At 45.9% G+C, this 26,355-nt stretch overlaps 1 long non-coding RNA gene across 1 annotated transcript; it reads right to left on the minus strand.

Annotated features, from left to right (window-relative positions):
* Positions 1–4,981: 4,981 nt before the first annotated feature.
* LOC135912373 (uncharacterized) lies at positions 4,982–25,360 on the minus strand. Its single transcript, XR_010567636.1, has 4 exons — positions 25,238–25,360; positions 15,023–15,219; positions 12,081–12,154; positions 4,982–5,724 (listed from the first exon to the last, which is right to left on the minus strand). It is a non-coding gene; the product is annotated as an uncharacterized lncRNA (long non-coding RNA).
* Positions 25,361–26,355: the final 995 nt, after the last annotated feature.

A 26,355-nucleotide genomic window follows, 5' to 3' on the forward strand; every position in this document is an offset into this window, starting at 1 on the left:
GGGAGATGGGGCGGAGGTTCGCGATGGAGATGGGTTTGTTTGGCTTGGGTACCATGGTTACCTCCGAGTGTTTCCAGGCTGTTGGTAGCTCACCCTTAATCCAGCAGTCGTTATAATACCGAAGGAGAGCCGTCAACGCCCGAGGGGGTAGCTGTCGAAGGTGCTTGTTGGTTACTCTGTCTTTGCCCGGGCTCGTATTGCGTGTTATCCTAGAGAGGGCCGCCTGCAACTCTGCCTGTGTGAAAGGCCGATCTAGCTCTTCGTTCGGCACTCCTTGGTAGTCCCTGGGGGTGGAAAGGTTGGTGGCAGTGGTTTGCGGGTTAGCTGAGCCGTGTAGCTTCGTCTGAAGTTCTTGGAGTAGCTGATCCTCTGTGCCGCCATAGTTGTGGATGAGTCGGTGAATTGTATGTCTTTGTTGGGTTTTGGTGTGGGTGTCGTCGACCAGGGATCGGAGTATATGCCAAGTCTTCTTTGTGCTGAGGGTTCCTTGAAGTTGGTCGCAGAAGGATCGCCAGTTCTGACTCGCTAGCTGTTCAGCGTACTCCTGTGCCTGCATGCTTAATAGGGCAATTCGGCGCTGGAGCTTGCGGTTGAGCTTTTGGCGTCGCCATCGTTTGAGGAGCGATCGCCGAGCCTCCCATAAGTGCAGTAGGTGGTTATCGACCGCCGGGTTGTCCTCGTCTAGTTGAATCGTCCTGGTGTGGCCGTCAGCCGCACCTACGATACCGTTTAGCCAAGATTCAACGTCTTCGATGTCCGAATCGTTGTCAAGCTCATTCCTATACGCATTCCAGTCAGTGAGTCGCGCCTTTCCTGTCTTGTGCGCGCGGTGAGATTGTTCAACCTCGATTTGAATTATGTGGTGATCGCTCCCTAGCGTGTCCGGGAGTCGGGTCCACGTGGCCTTTCGCACGTCTCGAGTGAACGTGAGATCAGGATTGGTGTCACGGGACACGCTGTTGCCCACTCGGGTGGGTTGGAGCAAGTCATTCCATAACGTAAGACCGTGCTGCTGTGCGGCATCGTGAACCCGTGCCCCTTTCTTGGTGGTATTGGGGTAGCCCCAGGCCGCGTGTGGGGCGTTAAAGTCCCCTACTACAACAAGCCGGTTGCCGTTTACGTTCTTGCGAAGGTCCCGGACGAAGTGGTCGTAGTGGAGTAGCTGCTCCCGCGGCGGGCTGTAGAGATTGGCCAGGTATAGGCTCTGTTGATTCTTGCGAGTCGGCAACACCTCCACTATGGTGTGTTCGATTTCAGTGTCTTCAATTTCGTGAGGCTGTGCGGTTAGTGTCTTCTTGACAAGAATTGCGGTGCGGGCAGTCTGTGCCATAGTGTTGTAGCCGGGGAGCTTCACTTTCATGGTGTTGGTTTCCTGTAGCGCGATTATGTCAGGATTGTTTGCTTTGAGATATTCTTGCAGGTTGGCCGAGCGGGGTCTATAGGATATACAATTCCAGTGCCAAATGCGGAGGGTGGGAAGCGGCTCGGTATGTCTACGTTTGGGAGCCGCCATGTTGGTGGTTATCCTCCACCTGGAGTAGGTGGTTTGGCGTTGTCGAGCTAGAATCCTCCGCGGATTCCCCTCGTACTGTCCTTCGTCCTTTTCGTTTGGTTCCTAACTGCTCCGCCAGATGTTCATGAGTAACGAAATTCTTGTAAGCATAGGTCATGAAGTTGTGCTGTTGTGCCATGAAGCCATCCAGTTTGGTGTCGAGTGTGGTGACCGTACGGGTTAGTGGCTCTACCTTTTCCATGATTTTAGTTATCACTGTCTGTATGGTCCTGTCTACTGATGCGAGAAGTTTTGTAGTGAGGGTTTCCTCGAAGACTTGAAGGCGTCGTTCCACAAGGTCAAGAATCTTCGCTTCATGTGCTTGCAGCCGTTCGTCTACCCGCTTCATTAATCTGGTTTCTACATGTTTTAGTATGCTTTCTTCTACTCTCTTCGCCACTCTTTGCTCGAGTTCTGACATGTTGCACTCGGCTACCGGTTGTTGTTGTATCGTCCTCTCTAGATCCTGTACTTTATGTTCGAGAGTCCGTATCGTCGCTGTCTCACCCGAACTGCTCGGGTTGCGTGAGGAATTCGAGGCGCTGCTTCCGTTCGCCGCGGCGACGTAAGTGATTCGCCTAACGGAGCGAGACCGTGACCGAGAGCGGGATGTAGAGCGTGATCTTAGGATGGAGCGAGAGCGACTCCGGCCAGGTCTTTGTCGAGGCGAGGGCCCCCGTGAGCTATTTGATGTGACAACCAGCGCGGGGAAGTCTTCGGTGCTCGAGCTCCAGTGATTTTCTCGGGCGCGAGCGTTGTCAAGTTGCTGTCTTCTTACTTGGTAGGGAGGCGGGTTGTTACGAAGTTTCTTCTTACATTCCTTGCCTGCCGTTTCGTGGTCTCCACCGCAAATTTTGCACTTCGGATGACAATCGTGTTCTTCCGTGATCCCATCGCGCCCGCATGTGTAGCAGAAGTTGGCTCTCGGCTGAGGACATATATCCTGTCTGTGTCCGATGGCGCCGCAGGTTCTGCAGTACTGGACGGATTTTCGGTAGGGCTTGCATCTGTAGTCACCGCTCTGGTACGTTACGTAATAAGGGACGTGCTGTCCGTCGAAGGTGATAACCGCGGCTGTTGAAGATCCTAGCATGCGCGCACCGAGAACCGTGTATCTTGAGTCCACTCGAAGGCCGGCAACAATCTCCGCAGGACTTGTACCCGGTTCGAGGCCGTATATCACTCCGCGGCACACATCGTCTGGGTGCCGGATGTGGGGATTTACTTGATAGACGGTTCCGCCGAGTTGTATGGTGTTGATATGCTGCAGTTTGGAAGCTCGTTCCGTACTTGCCGTGCTCGCGATGATCACATTCTCTAGTTTCTGCACTTGTACTCGGACATTATCGTGAAAGTCTTGCTGGACCAAACCACTGGATCTTCCGATGGCATGTGTCACTGCGATGAGTGTGTGCTTCGAGAGGTCAAGACCTGCTTGAGGGCGGAAGACGATCTTAAAGTCGTCAGTAGGGAAGGGGCGCATCTTCGGAATGCGTTGACGCTGCGGCAGTGGTTGTGCTTGAGGTTTGGGGTCTGGTTTCAGGACTTCCATGGCTCTTTCCTCGGTGGATTTATTGTCTTCTTTTGATGATCTGTCTTTACGACCAACTTGTAGCCACTCGATGTGGGCTTTACCCGTCGTTTTGCCGCTGTTCGTGTCGTATGTCCACTGTGGTATGGTATCGTTGTTAGCCCCGGTCACCTCCATTCGCGCCGTTGTCGGCTCTTGTAAAGCGTTCGCCATCTCTGTTTCCAGAAAAGCGGGCGCGCTTCGCCCCAGATGCTGGTTCTGCGCGATTCACTCCTACTGCGAGAGCGCCGTGCGCGTGCACCGCGGGCATGCAGGCGCGAGCCGCTGCTCTCCCGCTCGTGCCACGGGTGCCCCGGCGTTAGGGTTATACTGGAGCTCACGGTCACACAATGTTCAGGGCTCGATAATTCGAGTAAAGGTCCACTCACTGCGTCGTGGCTGGTGTCGAACGATGCCTTGCAACTTCAGGAATCCGAGGTTACCAAATTCGCTGAGTTTCCAAGCACTGAATATGCTCAACCTTCTCACAGATTATAAAGTATGTGCGTATATGTGTTACATAGCAATTTAGTATAATTAGTATTATAAGGTTATAAAGTATGCACGTATAAAGTATGTAACGTAGTTGGTTCATTGTGTAATAGCATTCGCTCCATTATATGTCATTTCAATACTGTTCTCCCTTCCCCTTTATGTATAATGCCCTGTTAAGGGTCCTTAAGTCTTAATAAATGATGATGATGACTCCGAACCTTCTTCATATTCATATAGTTCTTGTGTTTCCTTGACCAAGGTAATCCTTTGTTTATGTATACACCGCTGTAATGTCACTTGACTAAGGACATGATTTGCTGTTTAATTGACACCCCGTACCTACTAGTATCTTCAATAAAGCTCCTAATTACCGATGTATCTGACCTAACTTAAGGCCTAGATCGATGTCTGTCGCAGCATTAGACCGCATATATTCGCAAAGGTCTGTAAATCTCTTGCAAAATCCACTAGTAGCACTACGTCCTCGCCATGCATTACGGCTCAATCAAACCCTGATTCACTGTTTTCCGGTTGCCTTTCTGTGCCCGTAACCTAAAGCATGAACAATAATAGGGTCACGGGGCATCCTTCGTTATGTCTTTTGGGAATTGCAACCACTTCATTACAGTTTCGGGCCTTCTCAGAAAATTTGTACTTGGTTGTGTACTTTAGTATTGGCGCCGTAGGAATTATGTTGCTCGACTGCAACGGTTAATAGCCCTCCCAATTTTCTCGACACATTTCGCCGATATATGGAAAGTGCAGATCTGGCCGCTACTCTTGACAGAACAATTCTTCCGTAAGAACCTTTATTAGCGTAAATTTATTTTTTTCTTCGAATCCGCGCACCTGATGTTATTAAAACAGTAACAAAAGAACCATTTCTACTAGAGGTGAAATAATTATCATTCTTTCAGAAGCGCCGTCAGCCTGGTAAATCATGCGCCTGTTATATGACTGCTACAAACGGGAAGGAATCGACACTACGGCAACTTTCATAAGGCGCCTGTTATACCGATCTGCATAAATATTGCTAAGCCCACCAGCCTTGACTTTCTGCAGAATTGCTCAAAAATGGTTGTTCTTGAAGTTGTGCTCTCCCGACACAGGTTAACTGAACAGTTCGATCAGCATTAAAATTTGAGCAGAAAGCAGCTACATTAAACTTTTTCGGGTTCTATACTACAGCAAACTCACGTCACGCTCGTGTTCACGCCGCATAAGGCCGACCACAGCGCACGTGCAATCATGACCCAAAGGCTGCGTGAAATAAAATAACATCATTATTTATTCACATATTGCGATTGTAGAACTACAAGTGTTGTTCGTGGAAGCTGAGGCTGTGCATTTGTGGTGGGGTAACGTCCATTCGTCTTTGACATTCGCCTTTACAATGGCGAGCAGCGGCTCCAATGCTGCCGAGTGTCACACGCCAGGATGTTGTCCCGTCCACAATTGCGGCAGATCTTACGTCGGATCGAGCAGTCGGTCAAGCTGTGCCAGGGGGAAGGTGGGGGCATTCATCACGGATTCGGCAAAGCAGGTCCCATCCATGGGACACAGGCCTCCGTGGTGCCTGGCTACGGCACTGGCGTCTCGGTGCAGCTGTGCTGTCGGACGGATGAAGGTGTCGTACTCGCATATCTCGCTCAAAGTGTGGCCGCAGGGAAGGTGCACGGCCCTGGCAGGAACCACCGAGCAGCCGGCGCAAACGCGCACGCTTGGTAGGGGTTCCACGAACGTGGGTTCCACGAAATAGCAGCCATACCCGCGGAGGACGTAGGTAGACGAGCCGCGGTTACCGTGGACCAGATGGCGCTGCTCCAAGGACCGGGGAGGCCCCCGTACGAGATTGTTGTAGCTGTTGGCAGTGGTGCACCTGAACTGTGGTTGTGCCATGATGATGTCGAATCACGAGTGGCAGTGTCCCTCTGATGGACGTCGGTAACAGCTTCGGTCAGGAAGTCGATGATTGTAACCGCGATCTGTTAAAGCAGGTGGGCTGAGGATGCCCGCGACGTCTTAAGGAGTACTGATCGTCCATACGACTGGAGCGTGTCTGGCTTCGGAGAAGGTTGCGGTGGCTTTTAAAGCCTGGTAGGACTCTCTGCAAGCGGCGATGTGAGGAGGAAAATTGAGGTGGGTCCTCGACACGTCGTGCCCATTGGCTATAAAGCAGTGATTTGGGCTTGGTGGTAAGACATCGTGAGGCTTATAGCGCGTTAAAAAGACAAGGACGAGAGTGAGACGTGACACATACAGGCGCTACAGGTTCTATATACAGCGCCTGTATGTGTCATGTCTCACTTTCGTCCTTGTATTTTTAACGCGCTATAAGCCTCACGACCCCATTGGCTATGTCGTCGTGGGGGAGGAGCTTCGAAATGGTCACGTGGCGGGAGGGTGCTGTGGCTAACTGTGCGACCAGCGAAAGTGGCGGAGGAGAATGAAAATAAGGTGTGAAAAAGCGGAGAGTTTTTGTAGAGGGCAAGTAAAAGGAAGCACTATCCTCTCCCTTCCTCTATTTCATTTTTTTTACATCTAGACGTTCTTGTAACCCTCTCTCTACTTCAGGCAAACTCAAAGGTGCAAGAAAGCACGTGGTCATCTCCTTTTGCGGTTCTCAGTAGTTGTTGTATGTGACATTCCTCTCAGCTGGGCATGGCACAGCGTGTGTGAGACATTGCCGCAAGCTGGCTTACAAACTTATATAGAAACTTTTTGCGGCACATACCGAAGTTGACCAATAGCAGCCGGTGACATTCACGGCATGTCACCTTGGAGCGAATGCTGAGATAGACACCAGTTTGGCGACATGACAAAAAAGCGATAAAGCGACGCCGTTCCATTTTTACTTTTTTTGAATCTGTGTGTAAAAAGTAATTTTGTTATTAAAATAAACATTACATCACTGCATAGTGCATGGTTGCCTCTAGCAAAAGAAAACACACGGAGAGAGTAGTGGAATACAAAACACCTGTGTGCTTTGTGGAGTGTCATATCTTTTGATATCTATATCAGTCTTTTCTTCCTCTTCCCATTTGTTCTATTGTACATCCAAGGAGCTCGGGTGAAAAGTGCTCACCGCACTGAACTATTATATAGAAAAGTGTGCCCTACCCTAATTATTTAAAGAGTTGATTAAGGAAGTATTGTTTTTAATTCTGTTTGCTGAATTTTCATGAAAGTATTCTTCACGTATCTGAGTTATCGTGCCTAATAACGAGACTTCGGCCTTATGTCCCAGATGATATTTAACAATTCTCTGGAATAAAATGGGAACGTTTGGTGTAGGTCATATTGCATTTTACGTGTTTTGCAAACCGGAAGTTTTTCAGAACCCAATAAAATATCAAAACACTATGTATTCATAGAAACTGTATAGTAGAATAGTTCGCGTTCTCAGAGAACCATGCCTCTTACAATTGAAAGTGACACATACACGCCGGTCCTGCAATCCGGCCATTAGTGTTGTCGAATCAATTTCAGCCGCCCAATTTCCTTGACCACTCCCACTCCTCCCAAACGCATTCATTTTTTTAAGAAACACTATTTTCTTTATTGGTGCCAGAATTTCTAATACGCAGATTTTGACAAGAAAAGTTTGTTCTCTTGCTATACATTAAACAAATAAAAATATATTTTCTCACTCTCATTATGAAGAAAACAATGCCGTCGAGGCATGTTCGCGTCCACATGTCGCACTGAGAAAAAGTGACTCTTGATAAAGGGTCCAAAATTAGGTGTGACCCTTTCAAAGGGCAAATGACATTCAGAGAGGACTATGTACTCAGCACAGATTACTGGCTATTAAAAACACATTTTGTCCGCTTTCCATTTTCTCCACATACACCCTCATGTTTATGATACACATAACTTGGCAACAGTAACCAAATAGTGTTGGAAGTCAGCGCAACGCCTGTCGTCTCTCTGTCTTTGTCCTTCGCGCTGCACGTCTTTTTCTACTATTAAATTGATTGGGATTACCATGTGGTATATCAATGAAAACGCAAGTATAGCAAAAGTAGGGAGGTCGACAACAACTCCTCAAAAACACACCTCCTATGATAACGCATTAGGGCAAATTTATTGTGCTTTTTATGCCGCAAGGGCTATACTTTTGTTTATCTGTACTTTCATGTTTGTTTATGAGATCTTTATGTACACTATGAACTATTCGTCTTTACCAAGATTAAAAAACTTTAATTTTAGATTTTATTCCTAATTTCTTTTAATTTCGAATTTCAAAAAAAGAGATTGGCATTGCGTGGCTTTGCTCAGAATCATAGCCACATTTCCAGTGAACCTGCTTCTTTTGACCAGTTGCATCGAGAATTGAAGTGTAAATAAACCATGCGTTTCAAAATGTTGTAATGCTACATTTCTTTTGATAACTCGACAAATAAATTTAATATGTAGCAATGAATTTGATTAAAGTGTTGCTATAAACGTCTCCAGTACAGTCCGGTGAATTATAAGGCCATCTTAAAGATCCTCAATTACTCTCTGGGTTGTTTACATTCGTAAGTTAATGCAAAGGACCTATTTCGCGCAAGTGTACTGAATTTTTTTATAATGCGCATAATCAAAAAAATTGGAGGACGCTTAAGCTTCGCCTTCAAGAGTGGAACGCGATAGCGTTCCCGTCGACCCGCCACCTGCCGTGGTTGTTTTGTGCCTATGGTGTTGGGCTGCTAAGCAAGAGGTCGCGGCATCGAATCTTGGCCGCGGCGGACGCATTTCGATGGGGCGAAATGCGAAAACAGCCGTGTACTTAGGTTTATTTGCACGTTAAAGAACCACAGATGTACAAAATATTCGAAGTCCCCCACTGCGGCATGCCTCATAGTAAGATTGTTGTTTTGGCACGTAAAGATGCAGAATTAAATTTTTTTAATATTTTTTCCTGAAGCATAAATAAGATCTCTCAGGTAATTCCCAAAATATATTATGGCTGAATAGTAAAAACCTCCGGGCCTGTTTTCGTTGCTTGGCTAACGAACAAAGCACGTGGTGACAATAACAATAATGGCAACGACTGCAGAAGGGCGTTATGAATTTTCACAGGTGTCAAAACCACGGTCACGGTTAAATTTTCGCCGTGGACTAATGGAAGGGCCTTTTGTGTCTCACGAACTAAGGGTCACCGACGACTACCAGCGCTCACAGGTGCCTAAACATTCTCGGAAAATAGAATGCACCTGGAGTTGAACTAGGCATTTCTTTGACCCATTGTTGATCTCGGGGATATCCAGGTCAGGTTTTCTGGAATGTGAGGTGACCTTGAGTGTTTCGGCTTATTCGAAGATATGCTGCTTACACCTCGTGATCATATCCGGGCGACCACATCATGGAAACCTTCCCTGGGATGACAGTACCATTGTTATGCCTGTGAATAGAAAGCTGGGCGAATTTTCAGTGAACTGCCACTTATTTTTTGACCTAACGCATCCTGCACACTACTCAGCTGCTAGAGCAGCCCACAGATCTCTTCCAGAGTATATACACTTCTAGGAAACCCATAGCCCCATCTACATTTCTGGTAATTTTCTTTGAAGTAACAAGTGAGAAAGAACATGTTCTTTAAACCTTTGGGTTTATAGATAGGTATGCAAAATGCAGACAAAGCATTCTTTCTTTTTTTTGCGCAGCTATATTTTCCGTGAGCCGAGGCCATATTTTGACTGGTTGCCTTTCGTTGTTATCAATCACAGCCTATATTATGGCGTTGTATTTCCAAGATTTCCTTCTGTCGTTAGCCCATGAACCTAACTGCCTAATAGCCTGATATGAAAAGTTAACTCAACTTTCTCGCAGCCTCACTGCGTGAAGAAAGCTTGTCTTGGTTAAGAATGAAGTCATTCAGCAAGCCTTCTTATATCTGTTTATTCATAAAGCATGTCGCAATGAAAAGAAATACATGAACAGAAGTATGTTCACGTTGTACGATCAGGAAGACTACGAAACGTAAGAAATTCCAGGTGAAATGTGCCTGCCTTTGTATCTATATTTCTGTAAATTGAACAAGAGAAGGCCTACTCGATCAGAGCACTGAGGTAAGCACGTGACTCTCATGTAGAACTGTAATGTTTGAGGATGGAGTGTGCTCCTCATTATAATTTTGCTCTTTCCCGCTGAAATAAGTGTACAAGGACATCTGATATTCAGAAAAAATGAAATATACTGAAAAGCGTCATGAACCAGTGGTCTCAATTACGATTGAAGGAAAGCCGTTTTACCCAACGCAGTTTTCTTGAACAGGTCGTGACATGTTTATAAATATGGTGTAGCCACGTTAATTTCTTCGAACGTGCTTTAACTACACATAATGACCCGCTAAACTGTCTTCTAGAAACTGAACGCAGAAACAGATTTCACTTTAAACTATGGCACCACGATAATGCATTTTATCTTACAAACTTGAAACAGTGCATCACAGTCGACGTTCATCTTGAGGAAGGACATGTGGTTCATTAAAATCTGGGTGCGTGCCTCGGTTAATGTTTTGCCCCAGTCCTTAGTGATATGTCATTAGCTGATTATGACAGGTGCCCGAATGCTGACCTTCGGGAGACAAATACTGTTAAGCGATACCGGTATGTTGATTGTTTTTATATTTATATTTTCTGCAGAGCAGTGTGACACCAGGCAAGACGTAGGAAATATTTTCAACATTTCTTTTTTGATGAATAATCTGCAATTGATCACAAAATTTTACTTGAATAACAAGCTGAGGTTTTTAGATTTACAACTTTTGTTCATGTGGAAACATGCTTGCTGGAAACATGTTTATATCGTTCAGGAAAAGTTCTGCTACCTTTAAGTTTTGCAGATTCAAAGCTTGTTAAGAGGACGATAGCAAAAACTTGCATGAAGTCATCGCTTTCAAAGTCTAGCCATCACTCCAAATTACCATCGCATCAATGCAACGACTGAATTCTGCAATTTGTTTAACTATACTTGATCTCAGGCATTGTGAAATCATTTCTTGGCGATTTTAGGAAGTGAGAAAGATGTACAAGTCAAGGAACCTTTAGGAAGAACGCAAGGCGAAGATTTCTGCGTTACGCAATGTACGCTAGGTGTCGCATCGCCAAAAAGAATTGCTAAGTCGTTTAACAACCCTTCAGATTACACCTCCCCGCTGGGGAGGTGTAAAGAAACATTTAAAGAAGCAGTAAAATGCACCATGGGAGTTGTCCATCACACTTTAATATTGTGTGACCGCAGCTACATGGACCACAAAGGCGTTGTATTTGCGACCACCTAAGAGAGCCCGACATTCTAAATTCATGATCAATGCATTAGCACGCCGTCCTTGTTACTGACAAAAAAAAAGAACTTGAGCTTTTGCACGTACAATCACTATCTTAAGGGCAAAAAAAAGAAAAAGTGCAGGTTTCACATGATGTGCGATCACGTGACTGCGACACGTATGAGCAATGGTACAAGAAGCCATGTTTCCTTCAAAATAAACGTTGTTGAAAGTCAGCGCTTGTGGTGTCGTCTTCTCGTCTCGTCTGTCGTCTACACTTTGCGCTGTTAACACCAGTATTCGATGACTGATGTATAAAAGCCGACGCCCTTGGCCCGCTGATCGGATTTTGACAATCGCCTACTGTGTTCGCCGTTGTCGCCGTTCTTTAAGTGTAGCCTGTTTTTGTGGGCACAGGTTCGCCCAATAAATGTTAGTTGCGTTTTTCACGGTATCTCTACTGTGCTCTTTATACGTCACTACCTCGTGACAATATATACAAATTTCCGGCATCTTTTCAGTGCCTCAAAACGCGGACATCGCCAGTGCCTCGCAGTGGCCAATGGTTCGCGACCCATGTACAAAGCACAAAGGACTTGCTGCAAGAGCACCCGTCTTGTCCGCTTTTCATTTTCCGATGTTCCGCTCTCGACAACACAATAATGTTGGAAGTCAGCGCGGGCGTGTGTCGTCTCTCTCAGTTCTTGCTCTTCGTGCTGCACGTCGTTCTATTACGACGTCGATTGGAATGCCCATGCGGTATACAACGAAAAATTAAGTGCAGGGTTTGTTGGGAGGTCAACTACAACTTCTCAGATACACACCCTATGATAAAACTTTAGGACAAATTTATTGTCGTTTGTATGTAGTAAAAGGTATAGTTGTGTTGAACAGGGAAGAACTCGGGCCACTTGGTCTGACACGTTTAAAGAGGAAAATAACCGCAACTTCAGACGGGACGTAAGACGATGAAGTGAACAGGACGAGCGGTAACTAGCAACTGAGGTTTATTACCATGAAACACATGGCAGCAAAAGCTCGCTTCTTCGCGCACCGTGCCTTGACATGTAGAAGAACAAGACGAAACACGCGTTGCGGAAACACCCTAGATGACTATGGAAAGTGTCAAGAGGCAAGAAACAACCATCACTGGTTAATCAAAAACAGGATTTTTTTTTATCTAAGAGAGACACAGAAAGGTCACTTACACACTTGTCAGGGCCAAATCTGCGCATGTGTGCCGCTTACATAATTTCTCGCTGAAGTCTTGAATCTCCCCGTCCTGCAGAAAGGATACCTGTGTATATATTGATTTTGTGGTGGGTTTGCCGAATGTATATGTACAATTTCAATTACTTGTCTTCATCAAGAAAAGTGTATATCTGAGAATTTATTCCAAATTACAAAGGAAGTTACAGGAAGTTATTACAAAGGAAGTTCTACCACAAGGCATATCGGTTGCAATGCTGCGTTCTATAAAAGATGACCACGTCACGACATTTTTAGTAGACGTCTGCTCAGATTCTTCACCATGTCCACAGGATGCTATTTGCCCAGACGCAACATTTCTTCCCATGATTGCTGCGGACCTCTTGCCTGAACAAGCAGAAACTTTGTCGCCTTTTGGTTTCCTACCACGACATCTTCAACCTAAAAAATTGCCAATAGGGCCAGACTTAAATTGTTAAGCATCACATAAATACTGGGGATGCCAGTCCTATTCATAACCGGCCATATCGAGTTTCTGCTTCAGAGCGCAAGGTTATTCAAGATGAAGTGAACAAGATGCTTGCCATGGCAAGCATATTGTTCGACGACAACGAACGACGAACGCTCCCTGGCTCTCTAGCTGCCAGCTGAACTGGCGAGCGCTGCGTTATCCTTTGTAAATATACTTTTTAAATAGGCTCCAGTTAATCCCGCGTTCGCGTAACAATATGAAGAAAATATATGCTATTTGAGCAAGGCAGAGATTCCTAGGTAGACGGTGACCTGAGATTTTCAATAGTGATCGAACGAGGGATGTCTCTGGCTGGATCCACTGCTTTGACAGGGAGATTTGTTTTCGTCAAGGCAAAATTTATGTGTCTTGTACAGGCCTTGATGAAGGCAAGTCCCCATGTCGAAACATTGGCTCCAGTCTAGGGAATTGTCCGTTTTGCCACTAATGATCACCTGCAATTTGTCTATTGCGGCTTCTGATACTGGTCATTTGGAAGTTGTGGCATGGAATGTAGTACCTGTGCATATCGCAGTGCCTACTCAAGATTTGGTTTGATTCTGGTGGCATTCTGCGCTTGCCTATAGACATTAAGAGCGACACCATTGCCTAGTCCCACTAGATATTTAACTTGAAATCTCGGTGGTTGACTTTCTGTACAGTGGCACTTTAGGTCGCCACATGTCAAGGTGGATCCCATTTTGCCCCTTCATCTGGGCAGGACCTTATTAGTGTGGAAAAGACACTAAATCTCCCCAATGTGTGCAACGCGTTGCACAATTGGTTACATTGTTATCTGCACAATTGGTGCATGTACGCTGGTCCCAGCAAACCACACAGGTTTAAACTGAGGCATGTATAAACTACTTATAAACAGTGTTTATCTTAAATAGCTAACTCATTATATAAGGTGTGAATGACTAGCACAAACGGGCACTTGTGCTTTTCAAAGCACGTCAACATTACTGGGAACCCTCATGCATGAGAAGCAGTTCGGTCGCTATACAAGCTTTGTTAGCACTAAAAGGCACCAGTGCTGGCACAATTTTGCAATCGTTGCGTACAGGTTTATCTCGAAGCACCAGTGAGCTACTTGAGGCTAGTATGCAAGCGAAATATCTTAGCTATTATATTGAATGTGCTAGTGCAAGGTAGAATGTGCTTCGAACATGTCATAGTTCATTTTTCAGAAGATTAGGACTTCCCTGCTTTAGTGGTTATATTGTTGTTCATTATGGACCCAGAGATGGTGCATTTGTGGTCTTGTTATAAACAGTGTTCCACGCTGTATACAACAAGATTTGCTTGTTGCAGTCACTAGTATTAAATTTGTGTTACAATTTCCCGGTTTCGCAAAGACTTGGACGAAGGCATCTACATTCAGCAGTCTTTAGAATCGGTGGTTGTCAATTATGATGGCAAGCAACATATGGTGAGTGAATGCCGAACTTCAGCAGATTTCCAGAAGTGCAGCACTTGACCACAGGTGGTGTCGAAAGCATGGCAGTACTCAGCTAGCATGTCCTCAGCTGTGCAAATGCTGCCCGTGTAAACAGCCTGCAAGAGCAACGACATTGAGATACGTTTCTGTTGCTCTGAAGAAGCAGTCTCTGGGCACTTTATTGGGACGCCACCTATTAATTTCCCAACAGATTATTGCCAACAGATGAACAAACGCCAACAGAGATTTTGGGCCCGGGGGCGCAACAAGATTTTCAACCCTGCTGCTCAGGTACCCATTCTAACGTATAAATGTCAGGCTACGTGTATTAACTGTTATAGAATAGTCTTCTGCAAAAGAAAATGTTCAAATATAGTTGGTTTTCATTAAGCAGATCGTTCTTGCCATTATATGGAATTGGGATTAAAGATCATCTGCAATGAAATTTCGTACAGCCTGCATGCAAAATTTGACACTTGAAGACTGAGTGGAGGCATCATGAAAAACTAGAATAAATAGCTGTTTCTGATGCCCAGACTTAAAAAAATTATGCAGATCCCACTTACTGTGGCGGTCAAAGATATGCAAAGCATCTCGCAGGCAGCTGGCTACGGCATAGACCCTGCATTGGCATGGCTCGACCAGCTCTTTGACTTTCTCGACAGCTTCAAGCAGGCACTCATTGTGGAGCTCAGACATGCTGAGGGTCAGAAAGAACGAGGTTTTGCCTAGCTGCTCAATCATCGTAAACACATTCCCCTTCCAGTGGGCCAAATAGTACCCCATTAGTACACCATCCTCAAGCTGCTCAAGTAAACATCTAAAAAATGCAGTGCCTGGGTTGATGCATTTCTTGATGAAGCTGCGGTCTCCCAAGAGCTTCTTTGTGAGTGTCTGGAGCAGTCCGGTATGCACGGGGTGGGAAGCTTGCTCTTGAATCGCTATTCATGCAGAGAAAACCGCCGTCCGGTATTTCAGAGCCGACATACCATATGCGGCATATGCGCGCCAGCTGGCTCGGTGCAAGCAGTATGCAAGAATCGGAGGTGAGAGTCGGATGAAGGAGCTTGAATAATGCTGATGCCACAACCACACCGGTGACGGTAACATGAGCTTATACCCAGCAGACCAAGAGGCACCGCCAGCCGCGCCAACGTAGGAGGCTTGATAGATGCATTCCAAATGCCTGAAATTCGCAAAGAATGCTTCATATTAAAGAAAAGAAAGAACGCTTCCTTTACCACTCGCTGGAATTGATGCATGAGCTAGAAAACATTACTCCGTGGCATGACCTTCGAGATACATGTTGTGTCGCTGACTATCCTTTTCTGCCGACCACGTTACGGCACGCCGACCATATTAACAACTGTCTTGAGCTATCTGATCCCAATACATGCCTGCAAATTTCGCAGCCTTATTAGACTACCTATTTTGAAAGTGAAAATATTTTGGGTTTGGAAAAAAAGTGAGCTAAATTGATCAATTTAGCTCACTTTTTTCCTTCATCGATGAAGGAAACATTCTTTGATGTCAGCAATGTAACACATCCAACTACGCTTTGTTGGAATCACAATTACATGGACGCTGTCGGCGTTACCGTGAGGCTCCGCAGATTTTTTTCTTTATTGCCGGCTTTGACATTGTAAACAAACAATAAACAGAGAAAGAAAACTATAGAGAAAGCGTGTCAGCAAGTATATTTAGATTTATGTGGTGCATGTGCGAGTTACGTAGTCATACTGAAAGCTGAAACTCAAAGCTGAAAGTGGTCTAACTATAATGGCACGTCTCTTTTAAGCCACACGATCTCCGGAATCGGCCCACGGAAGGGGTTTGAAACATGCCCGATAAGGAAAATAGGCGTAAGTCGATCAGATATTTTGCTTTCACTAAATAAACATAATGGAAGTTGTCCGCGGCAGGATTCCAAAAGAGGACACCTATAAGCACAACAGCTCAACCACTTAACCGTTAGGTCACGGGTGCATGCCTGGTGACCTACCGCGAGGCACTGACCGCGTGAAAGCCAGCGCGTTGAAACGCTTGGCGCGTTTCATGAGCGCTCCATGCTGTATTTCGCCGTAATCAATAATCGCGCCCAATAATCCTTAATTCCTTAGTTTTATATATGTTTCCTCAAGAACGTTGCTCCCATTACCAGCGCGATTTTGCTTTGCATCCGAATTTGAACGACAGGCGGCGAAAAATCTAGGCGCGTTCGTGTTACAGTCGCACAGACTGGCGCACAGCAGCAGCCGTATTCTACGACCTCAAGACAATTTTTTTTGCCGGAAAGAATTGCGAAACAGTCTACGCAAGCTATGCAGACAATGCACATCCTGTCGGCTTATGCCATCGTTTCCCCACACGCAGTAGCCAAGGTATACGGTGGCTAGAATAGTGGCTAGACTCTCATCCACAGACTGCACTTCTTCCTTTAAGTGCACCCCCGTCGCCTTTCAGTGAGGAAGTGCGAGCAGGAAGGCTTTCCAAAAATTACTGCGATATTTCCATGTCCTCATAGTTACTCCACAACCTACACCTGCTGGAAGAGTAGAGGCTTGTGTAGGGTTAAGCAATGGTCCCACACATGTGCGGCAACGTTTTTGCAAATAGTGGATTCCTGGTCATCGTCAACTGCTGTGACATACAGCTTCTGTGTCTTCACATTAGCCACATATGGACCTTGCTACTTATCAACGTGTATTCCGCAACTTCCTGCTGGAGGAGTAGGTCATTGCATTTCCTCGGACACTTCGCCGGTGACGTCCCTTCCACGATTGCTGCCGTAACGAACAGGAAAAAAGGATTCAGAAACCCGTGTTTCACAAGGCAGTCGCCCGCGCGGATGGATGCGCGCCAGAATATTTGGGAGAGGGGGAGACTTCTTGCGGTGCCTCGATGTCCTCCTTGCCCGCTGCTCCATGGTGCTATCAGCGCTACCGGGCGTTACAGCGGGCAAGTCATGTGTGTTCCCACAGACATACCTATAGTTCCGTGCGGCACTGCGGAAGCTACAGGCTTCTTCAAACCAATCAGGGGGATGAGCACATTTTAAATGTGTCCTTCCGCACACTGTCATCTGTTAGTGGCGAGCACTGCAGCATAGGCAGTCGCAGCCTCTACAAAGACTCCAACTGCGCAGCAAGATCAGCTGTAGTGATAGCAGTGGTACAAAATTATTTCCGTATTTACTGACACCAAAAAGGCATGCCTCTTCCAAATATGTCGACGTACAGAGAAAAAGGAAGGATGCAGAGACGGCAGAAGCAGAGGGTTCGCAGGAAGTGCTCCGCCAGCACGTAGTACAGGGTGGTGGCACCATCTCTTGATCCCTCTTGTGACATCCACTTGTACATGGTGCACGCTCTGACATTCGTAAGTGCAGCTTTTTTCTTAATTATAATTCATGCACTTGACCGCACCCCTTCCGCACTATTCGAGGCATGTTCAATGCCAACTTACTTGTTCCTTTTGCTTAAAAGAGCAGCTTGTAATATTAGAACAATGCCACACAACCAAGTCTGCGGATACCATTTTTGCAAAGGACGAAGCACTGCCCAGGAGGGAGTCCTCTGTGATGTTGAGGCTGTGCCAACTACTCGTATGAATTTATCCACTGTAAAAGCCATTATACGTCTGTACTTTTTAAACGCAAATAATGACCTGTACAGCAGCATTTCATTTTTTTTCTTTGCACGTTTTCATTCACACAAATGGAGAACTCTGTTTCCGTATCATATAACCTCAATAAATATTTCATTTAAGAACTACGCAAAATCGTGCAATAAACAGTTCCGACCTGCAGAGAAGCTTCCAAGTAAACACCTGCCGGCAAGACCACTTGTCGAAGCCACTTAGTCGTCCATCGGGATCTTAACTGTGGCACTACATCACGCTGCACAAGAATCTGTGCTTGCGGGTCGCGTAGCCTTGGCTCTGCTGCATGGAACTACTGGAAGAGAGTATACATCCCGACATCGTCTGAGGGTCTGGATGGATCGATGTTATGAGCACCCCTTAGAAATGGGAGGGTGGGTGACTCCACCAAGCTCTTTTGTCTTAGTTTGCCTAATGTCCTACCTATCGTTTTCGTTTTTTAACCAACAAGAAATTATCAGCATCAGACTTTCTCAATCACTATTGGGAACTTTCTTTCTTTATGTCTCCATTGTTCGTGGTCTCACTAATTTTCTGCCACCATACCTCCCAATTGCATTTTACTAATCTCTACTACGCACATATTTACTGTCCTCCTGCTATCACTGAATGCCAAGGGTTTCAAGAACAGTGGAGCCTAAGCAGACATCTGGGTATATACAGTAAAAGCTCGTTAATTCGAACCGCAAGGGGAAGCCGCTTCAGTTCGAATTAACGAAAGTTCGAACTAACGAAAGTGAAGGAGAGCAACAGTACACTGCGATTTGGAAGCAGTGGGGCATGTCAGAAATTTGGCGAGTCAAAAAGTGATGGCGTGTGCCGCGGGCACACGCCATCTTCGAGTCGAAGCTCTGGGTCCGACTGTGCCACACCACCGATGTCCAATGAAACGAGCGTTAGCCGAGGCTTAACACCATCACAATGAATCGCGACGGCCGATGCCTCCTAAGCTGAAAACAGAGGTGCACAACCGATGAAGACTGCCGAGACAAAGACGCTGAACATGTGAAGGTGGCGAAGGCCCTGATTCGTTGGTTCTTGATTGCAAGCGCAGCTGCGACGTACATGATTCGATATGTTTTGGCGCTTGCCGTGCCATCTTCGCACAGCATTAGCAGCTGTACAAGATTTGCAAAGCCTCCGAGATTCGCAGCGGGCAAGAAGTCTGCATTAGTAAGATCTTGATGAGGGCTAGTTGGTTCATACTTAGAACTGAGGTGAAACAGCGCGAAAAAGACGAGGACAGAAGGAAACAAATACCACAGACAAGCGCTGACTGCTAACTGGAAGTTTATTTGAAAATCACAGGACATTTATAGCTTTCATCAGCATAGGCATGCGCACATATCATTCACAAAAACATCTGCAAATCATCATTTTAATCTTTCTTCCAAAAATGTTATTTCTTTTCCCGACAAGGCAAGAGAGGGAGTGCTCACACATTTATCGCCTTCCTTTCTTATATGAAAGGCCTCTATTATCTCCCTTTCCTTCTTGCTCTTTCCTTTCCCTATGAATTTAGTCTTTTCAAATAAGGGGGTGCATTGACACTTGTTACAGTGTCCAGCTAAATGACTCCCATAGCCATTCTTTAGGTTAGTGCTGTGTTGACGAGCTCTTTCATTGAAGCACTGTCCCGTTTGACCTGTATAAGATTTCCCACAGCTTAGCGGTATTTGATGATTTGAAAAATGGCGCCAAATACGTTTATACAATGATTGGCTGAAAGTAGTCGTTGAAGAAAGAAAAGACCCCTGCAAAAAGGACCGAACGCTGCGCGACTACAAGAGACTTGCCGGGCAATCCACAGAATTCCTGTGGCAACGCACCAGGATCTATTTACCGAAGCCGTGCACCAGGATCACCAATGCCAACGTAGTCACCACGCTTGGGGAGGCTACAATTCCAGAGCAAGTTAGGAGGACCCTGGAAAAAGGCCCGAAATATAGTTTTGAGCCAAAACTTATTGCTCCACAGCTCCTAGCCATGGGTAGAAGCATACGAGACCGGGTTGAGGATCAAGACCGTGAACGAGTTGTCGGTGAAGCCGTGGACTGCGTCCTAAAACACGCACCGTGTGGAAAATCAGGTACGCCTCCCATAGAGAAAATTGTAAAGAAGCTAAAGAATGATGAGCTTGAAATACTACAGGCAGGTAAAGAAGGCGGTTTTGTTGTTCTGCCTAAAAACCTTATGAACCAGAAATCCATGCAAGCTATTATTAAGAATTTCAAAGCTGTTCCCTTCGACCCGAAAAAGCAAAAGAAGGCCGCCCTGAAGTTACTCAACGACTTGCACCTAGACTCGCTACGGCAGCTTGTGAACAAAGCGGAGACGGAGTTCCTTGATGTTTTCTTCACTTGCAAGACACACAAGCCTGAATACCCTTTCAGGGTGTTTGTGTCCGAGAAGACGTCATGGCAATGTCATGTAGGAAAAGTTCTGCAAGGCCATCTCAACATGTTGCAGATAAATGACCCTGTCCTGGTAAGAAGCTCGGAAGAAGTTATCTCGGCCATAAATGAAGACCAGGGAACCGCACTAACCGCATTTTCAGTAGATGTAGAGGACTTGTATTATTCTGTGCCGCGAGATGGTTTGATGTGCGCTGTGCGCGATAGGATAGAAGATTTCGGGGAAGTTAATTTTCAGAATTCTGTATGTGTCAACAGCGACAATTTTTTAGCGCTTTTAGACTTTTATCTTCATTCGACTGCTGTTAATTATGATGGCCAATTTTACATCCAACGTACTGGCATCTGTATAGGATCAGCCATCGCCCCCATTTTATGTGAGATTTTTTTATCTTCGGTTGACAATGTAATTTCTGCTAAGTTGTTTGACATGCCTGTAACGCGAGTGTTTAGATACGTTGACGACTACTTAATTGTTATGAAGAAAGATTCCTGTATGCATTTTCATGACGCGGTCGAAGAAATTTTGAACCTGTTCATCAACTCATCGGGAGGACTTAAGTTCACGTATGAATTGCCAATTATCAACCGTATTCAGTTTCTAGATATTAACCTCTGTTTTTCTTTGGACGAGCACGTATGCTGGCGATATCATCCCAGATCTAAGAAAACTTTGTTGCGTTACGACAGCGCACACTCTAAATTGATTAAGAGAGGCTTAGCGACAACGTGCATTAAGGCAGCACTTAGTAAGTCATGTGAGCATGAGTGCGATCATAGTTTTTTAAATCCGATATCGCGACTACAGAACGCAGGCTTTCCCAGTTCTGTGATCACTTCAGTATGCGAAGGCATTTTGCAGAAAGAGAAAAGAAGTTCCGATGCTTCCCAAGAAAAAAACAAAGACAAAAGACTAGTGCAAGTGGTTCCATACCTACACAAGCTGTCTCACAATCTGAAGAAAGTTTCTAATAGACATAATATTAATTTGGTTTTCAGTGCCCCGTGCAAGTTGTCCTCGATATGCAATCGCATGAACAAGCGCGAAAGGCACTTGTGCACCACTAATCATAAAACACGTTTCACTGAGTGCAGGAGCAATGTCATCTATCAAATACCGCTAAGCTGTGGGAAATCTTATATAGGTCAAACGGGACAGTGCTTCAATGAAAGAGCTTGTCAACACAGCACTAACCTAAAGAATGGCTATGGGAGTCATTTAGCTGGACACTGTAACAAGTGTCAATGCACCCCCTTATTTGAAAAGACTAAATTCATAGGGAAAGGAAAGAGCAAGAAGGAAAGGGAGATAATAGAGGCCTTTCATATAAGAAAGGAAGGCGATAAATGTGTGAGCACTCCTCTCTTGCCTTGTCGGGAAAAGAAATAACATTTTTGGAAGAAAGATTAAAATGATGATTTGCAGATGTTTTTGTGAATGATGTGCGCATGCCTATGCTGATGAAAGCTATAAATGTCCGGTGATTTTCAAATAAACTTCCAGTTGGCAGTCAGCGCTTGTCTGTGGTATTTGTTTCCTTGTGTCCTCGTCTTTTTCGCGCTGTTTCACCTCAGTTCTAAGCAAGAAGTCTCGGAGGTTACGTAGAACGGAGAGGCGGCAGCCGCCGCTGCCTTCTGGCTGACCCCGCGTCGGTTAGATTTTTTTCCGATTTTGCCTTCTCTCGCCGTTCTCTCCGTTTCGGAGGCAATACAGCCTTGTGTGTAGGCAGTAGGCTCGTTTCCCTGGCCGTGTGCCAGGCGAGCGTTGTTCGAATTATCCGTGAGGGAACCTTCTCGTGTTCGAATTAACGGACTTCTTTATACACAGACTTCTGTGGAGCTTGGCCGGACCAAATCGTACAGTTCGAATTATGCATAAATTCGAATTATTGAAGTTCGAATTAACGAGCTTTTACTGTATCTGCACATTCTAATAAAACATGTTCCATCATTTCCTTTGCTTTACCACAGCAAGCACATGCTTCTTCTTCCTTGGTGCACCTCGCTTCATAACTACGCGGTCTAAGGCATCTTGGACCGGTATTTTGTAGCGATGCCTTTTCCGATTCTATGCTTTTTCAGGCTTTTCGCGCTTGGCCACTGGTCAGAGCGACGGTCGGCCCACATTATCAACGCGATCAGGCGGACGTCTGTGGTGGATGATAAAAATAGCATAGAATAAGGCAGAAGGCATCGCTACAAAATATCATCCTTGATCTCGCTTCTAAAAGTAAAGAGCTTCCCTTTGAGTTATCATAAATTGTTTCTTTCCTGATTTCACTTTTACCTCTTAGGTAGTTACTTATTGGCGGCGAGGAGTTACGGAGTCGCCATCTATCGGAAGCGCCTCGCTGGCGTAGTATGAGGGATCACGTGGCGCGCTCCTCATTGGTTTTGCTGTCAGCGCTCACTGAAAACACCACGCGCGAGCTCTCCCGTACATTTCTGTAAGTACTTTCGAAACGAGAGAAGTTTCTTATTGTCTAAATAATAATCTTGGGCAAACTGAAAGCACACAAGCGTTTACAGACGCTATATCTCTACCGAATACGTACGGTGAACTCCACTGCACTCGGTCGCTGCGATGGAGTCTAAAGAAAGGTAGCTAAACGCTGAGAGCAAACTATGTGAAATATGTTCTTATAGTGTTTGTATAACTAAATGGAGTGTAATAGAACGAAGCCTCAATGCAGCGATCGCACAGATTCGCAGCGACCGACTGCGCGTCTGCATGCTTGTCCGCGCACAGTTTCGCTTTCTCCGCGCGCGCGTTTTCGCACCGTGCCATGAGCATTAGGCCGCAGAATATGAGCATTTGACAGCATACAAGCAACCATTGTTGCGTGGGCGCTATCACAGCTGTTCAAAAATAATTTCATTGTAGAGACTTCGGCGCCTACGGAGACTGTGATGTGCCGTCGCGATGATTCAATCTTTTTTTTTCTTCTAAATTCTTTGACTTTTCAATACTATTTCTCCTGTTGCGTCGCACTGTATGTTTATCGGTGTTCTCAGCGTGCAATTTCCCGCCGCTCCTTTTTTGTAATCCAGTGCATTAATTCATAACACAAACATGACCATATGCCATGCTTTTTTTAAATGTGCTTCTTACCGCTGCCTTTCCACTCCACTGAACTTACCAGTATCTATAGCATCGACAAGTTCATAGACCAAACCGTCACGACATTAGTCGGGCAGCGGACTCGGGCGAGCGTCTCAGTGCGCGTTTTCAGAACATCGCAGACCGGGCGCCGTAGCAGAAATCTTCCTTATGTCTGTGCTTGCTGCATACCCGAGTTGTAGCCGATGACTGTTTGCCGGTTTTATGTTTCGCGAGCCAAGCTTCACGCAGCTTCTTGTCCTGCGGCTACGTGTGAATAAGGCTGACACTGGCCTCCGTTACGTGCGTCCGGCCCTGCGGCACCGAGCAGTAGCCTACCATGTTGCGCGCCTTCAAAGGCAGCCACTACCTATTGTAGTGCTTTCAAGCGTTGTAAAGGAGGCACTCGAAGCGGGAAAATTTCGCCTCTAAATGAGGACCGCAGCGTACGAGGGAATTTAAACTCGTTTCCAGCTTGCTACGGCGCGCCCGAAGCAGCCGACGCGGCTGCTATGTCCACGTGATCCCTCCTAGCACGTCACGCCGACGGTGGCGCCGGCTTTTCCAGTGGTGGAGCTCGAGGCCAATAGCAGGTTCCTTTACCATTGCTGCCACCCTGGAAATTGTCTCCGTCCCACTGACTCTCCGTTTAAATTCTTTGTTGCCAAGTTGCTGGTTGCAGAGTTGCTGGTATGCTTCCTAGTTCTTTTCCGCCACTGTGAGTCAATATTTTTCCTGTACAAATACATGAACACTCTTGCAACTCATTTACTTTCTTTCATATTCCTCAGTCGTTTTTCGAAATCAATCTTGCTTTGAGCTTCCCTCACTTTAGAACATGTCGTACCAGTACCACCCTTTACAGCTTCATTTCTAGTCTTCCTGTGAGTGCCCAATGCAAGGCGCCCCGCTGACCTTTGGCTGCCATCAAGGCCTGATTGTACGCTTGTCTTCAAGCAAACAACCGCATTCCTAAATGTAAGTCCTGGAATCATTACGCCTTCCCACATGCCCTGAATCGCCTTGTACCTATTGTATACTCATATCACCCTGTATTTCATTATGGCCACATTTATCTTCCGTGTTGCTATTATTGTTTTTTCCTATATTTCTATTTCTTTTTCTCTGTTTCCTTTAAATAGCATAAGACCTGATTTCCTAATGCTAAATTTCAATCCTAAATTCTCACGTTCCTGTCCACAGATGGCCAGACGTTGCATATCACTTTTTGTGTAAGCCAGCTACAAATGTCGTCCACCTAAAACAAACCTGGAAGCTGCTGTTCTATTATTGGGCCCGCCTGTTTATGTGAGAGATTAAACCCAATATTGATTCATTCTGCACCTTTTCCATCCTTACCATGTATATCATAAATAAAAGCGTGGATAAAAGGGCACCCCTGCCTTATTTCCTTGGTGATGTCAACTTTCTCCTCGGTCCTCATCATTTTCCAGTCAATGCAAATGGTAATTTCATGGTAAATCTCTCCCAGAAGGTATATGCAATCATTGCCCAAGCCTTCTCCTTCCAGAATATCCCACAGAATGTTGTGGTTCACGTAGTCATATGCTCTGGTAATGTCTAAAAAAGCCTGTTTTAGGTACATTTTTGCCGTAGCAGGCACCGTGGTGGCCCCTCGTAATTCAGCTGTCAAGTTGGAAAACCCTCCTTACCTCGTGCATTTTCTTCGAGGAGATTCCTAGCGATAGCTAGCTGACCTGCTCGAAGTATTAGTTACATGCATAACAAAATATTTCCGGATTAGGATTCCTGCTGTGGCGCCACCAGTCAGGGACTGTTGTTTGGAATCAGCGTAGAAAAATTCTGGAGGGACATGCTTCGAATCCCGTCGCCCGTGGAAACCAACGCGCCCCGTCCCCGAGAGCTAGCGCCTTTTGGCCCAGCCGAATAGCAGACAATGCAACTACGGCTGAGACATTCGCTCCCATTGCAGCCCACCTGACGTGGCGAGCCGCACCTTTCTTTTTTTTTCATCCAGCGGTCGTGGTAAAACATACAGTCGACGTCACCTTTATGCAGATTGCGGGAACGGCACCCTCCGGGACGCTCCTCAGGCAGACGTCGTTGGCTGGCTCCTGAGCCCCCCGACTACAGCGAACTAGAAGGGGCACCTGACGCCGCTGGTCGCGAAAGGAGTGGCGGTGCTGCAATCGCTCACTCTTGCATGCTGTGCCTGCTGGGGGGCTTCAAAGCGCTTGGGTGGTGTTTCACCCGCTTTCTGTGAATGTCCGCTCTTTTTAGATTCGTGAACATTTCAGCTCGGGTCAACAGCAACGAGGCTCGTGGCTGATTTTGTGCGACATTATTCCTTTGTGCAGTTCTTATATTCCAGGGCGTCGCTTAAAGGGACCCTGAAACGATTTTGGCGATTTTCTACAAACGTACTGAGTCGTTAGAGTAGGTTCTTCTGATCATTAATTGATGCATCTAAGTGCTCTGCGTAAAGCGTGTAATTTATTATAAGGTTTTAAAAATACCCATCGCTGCCGATCGCAGCGCACTGCTCGGCGGAATTTTAAGCCGCCCCTACCCATATGATGCAAATAACCCATATTACGTCACATGGGCGAGCTATCTGATTGGCTGACAAGGGCGCGTGGTCGATAATTTTTCCAACTTAATGGTGAACAAATGATGCTCGTAATAGTTGGAATGTTAGTTACTTTGTTTTTGCAAAAAGAAAATAACCTAAAGAGAATACACAAGAATAGTTTTTTAGTACACTTCAGCACTTCCGGCACACAGCAAGTGTCGTCTGCTTGTGTTACAACGTACTCCATTTTGACGAGAGCTCCGCGGTCAGAGTAGGTCTCAGTCTTTTCGCGAGCACTATGATTCGACTTTGTTGCCTTGTGGACTGCAAACCTAGCGACCTGCAAACCGCGAGTCCAGTATTAGGGCAAACGCAAGCGCAATGGGACAGGGTCTGGCCGCTTGACTGTGCCGGGATGAGCCACGAGATGAGCAGAAGGGCAAATGTGAACGGTCTGCACGGTGCAGCCACCTGGTGGCACAGAGCTCAACCATACACAGTAGCAGCAACGAAGTGTATTCTTTGCTGCTGGTGTGTATTTTTCGCAGGAGTGTAATCATCAACACGTTGATTTATAAATGTTTAAAATGCTTT

The sequence above is a fragment of the Dermacentor albipictus genome, chromosome 6 (genome assembly GCF_038994185.2).
Source record: "Dermacentor albipictus isolate Rhodes 1998 colony chromosome 6, USDA_Dalb.pri_finalv2, whole genome shotgun sequence".
Lineage (NCBI taxonomy): Eukaryota > Metazoa > Arthropoda > Arachnida > Ixodida > Ixodidae > Dermacentor > Dermacentor albipictus.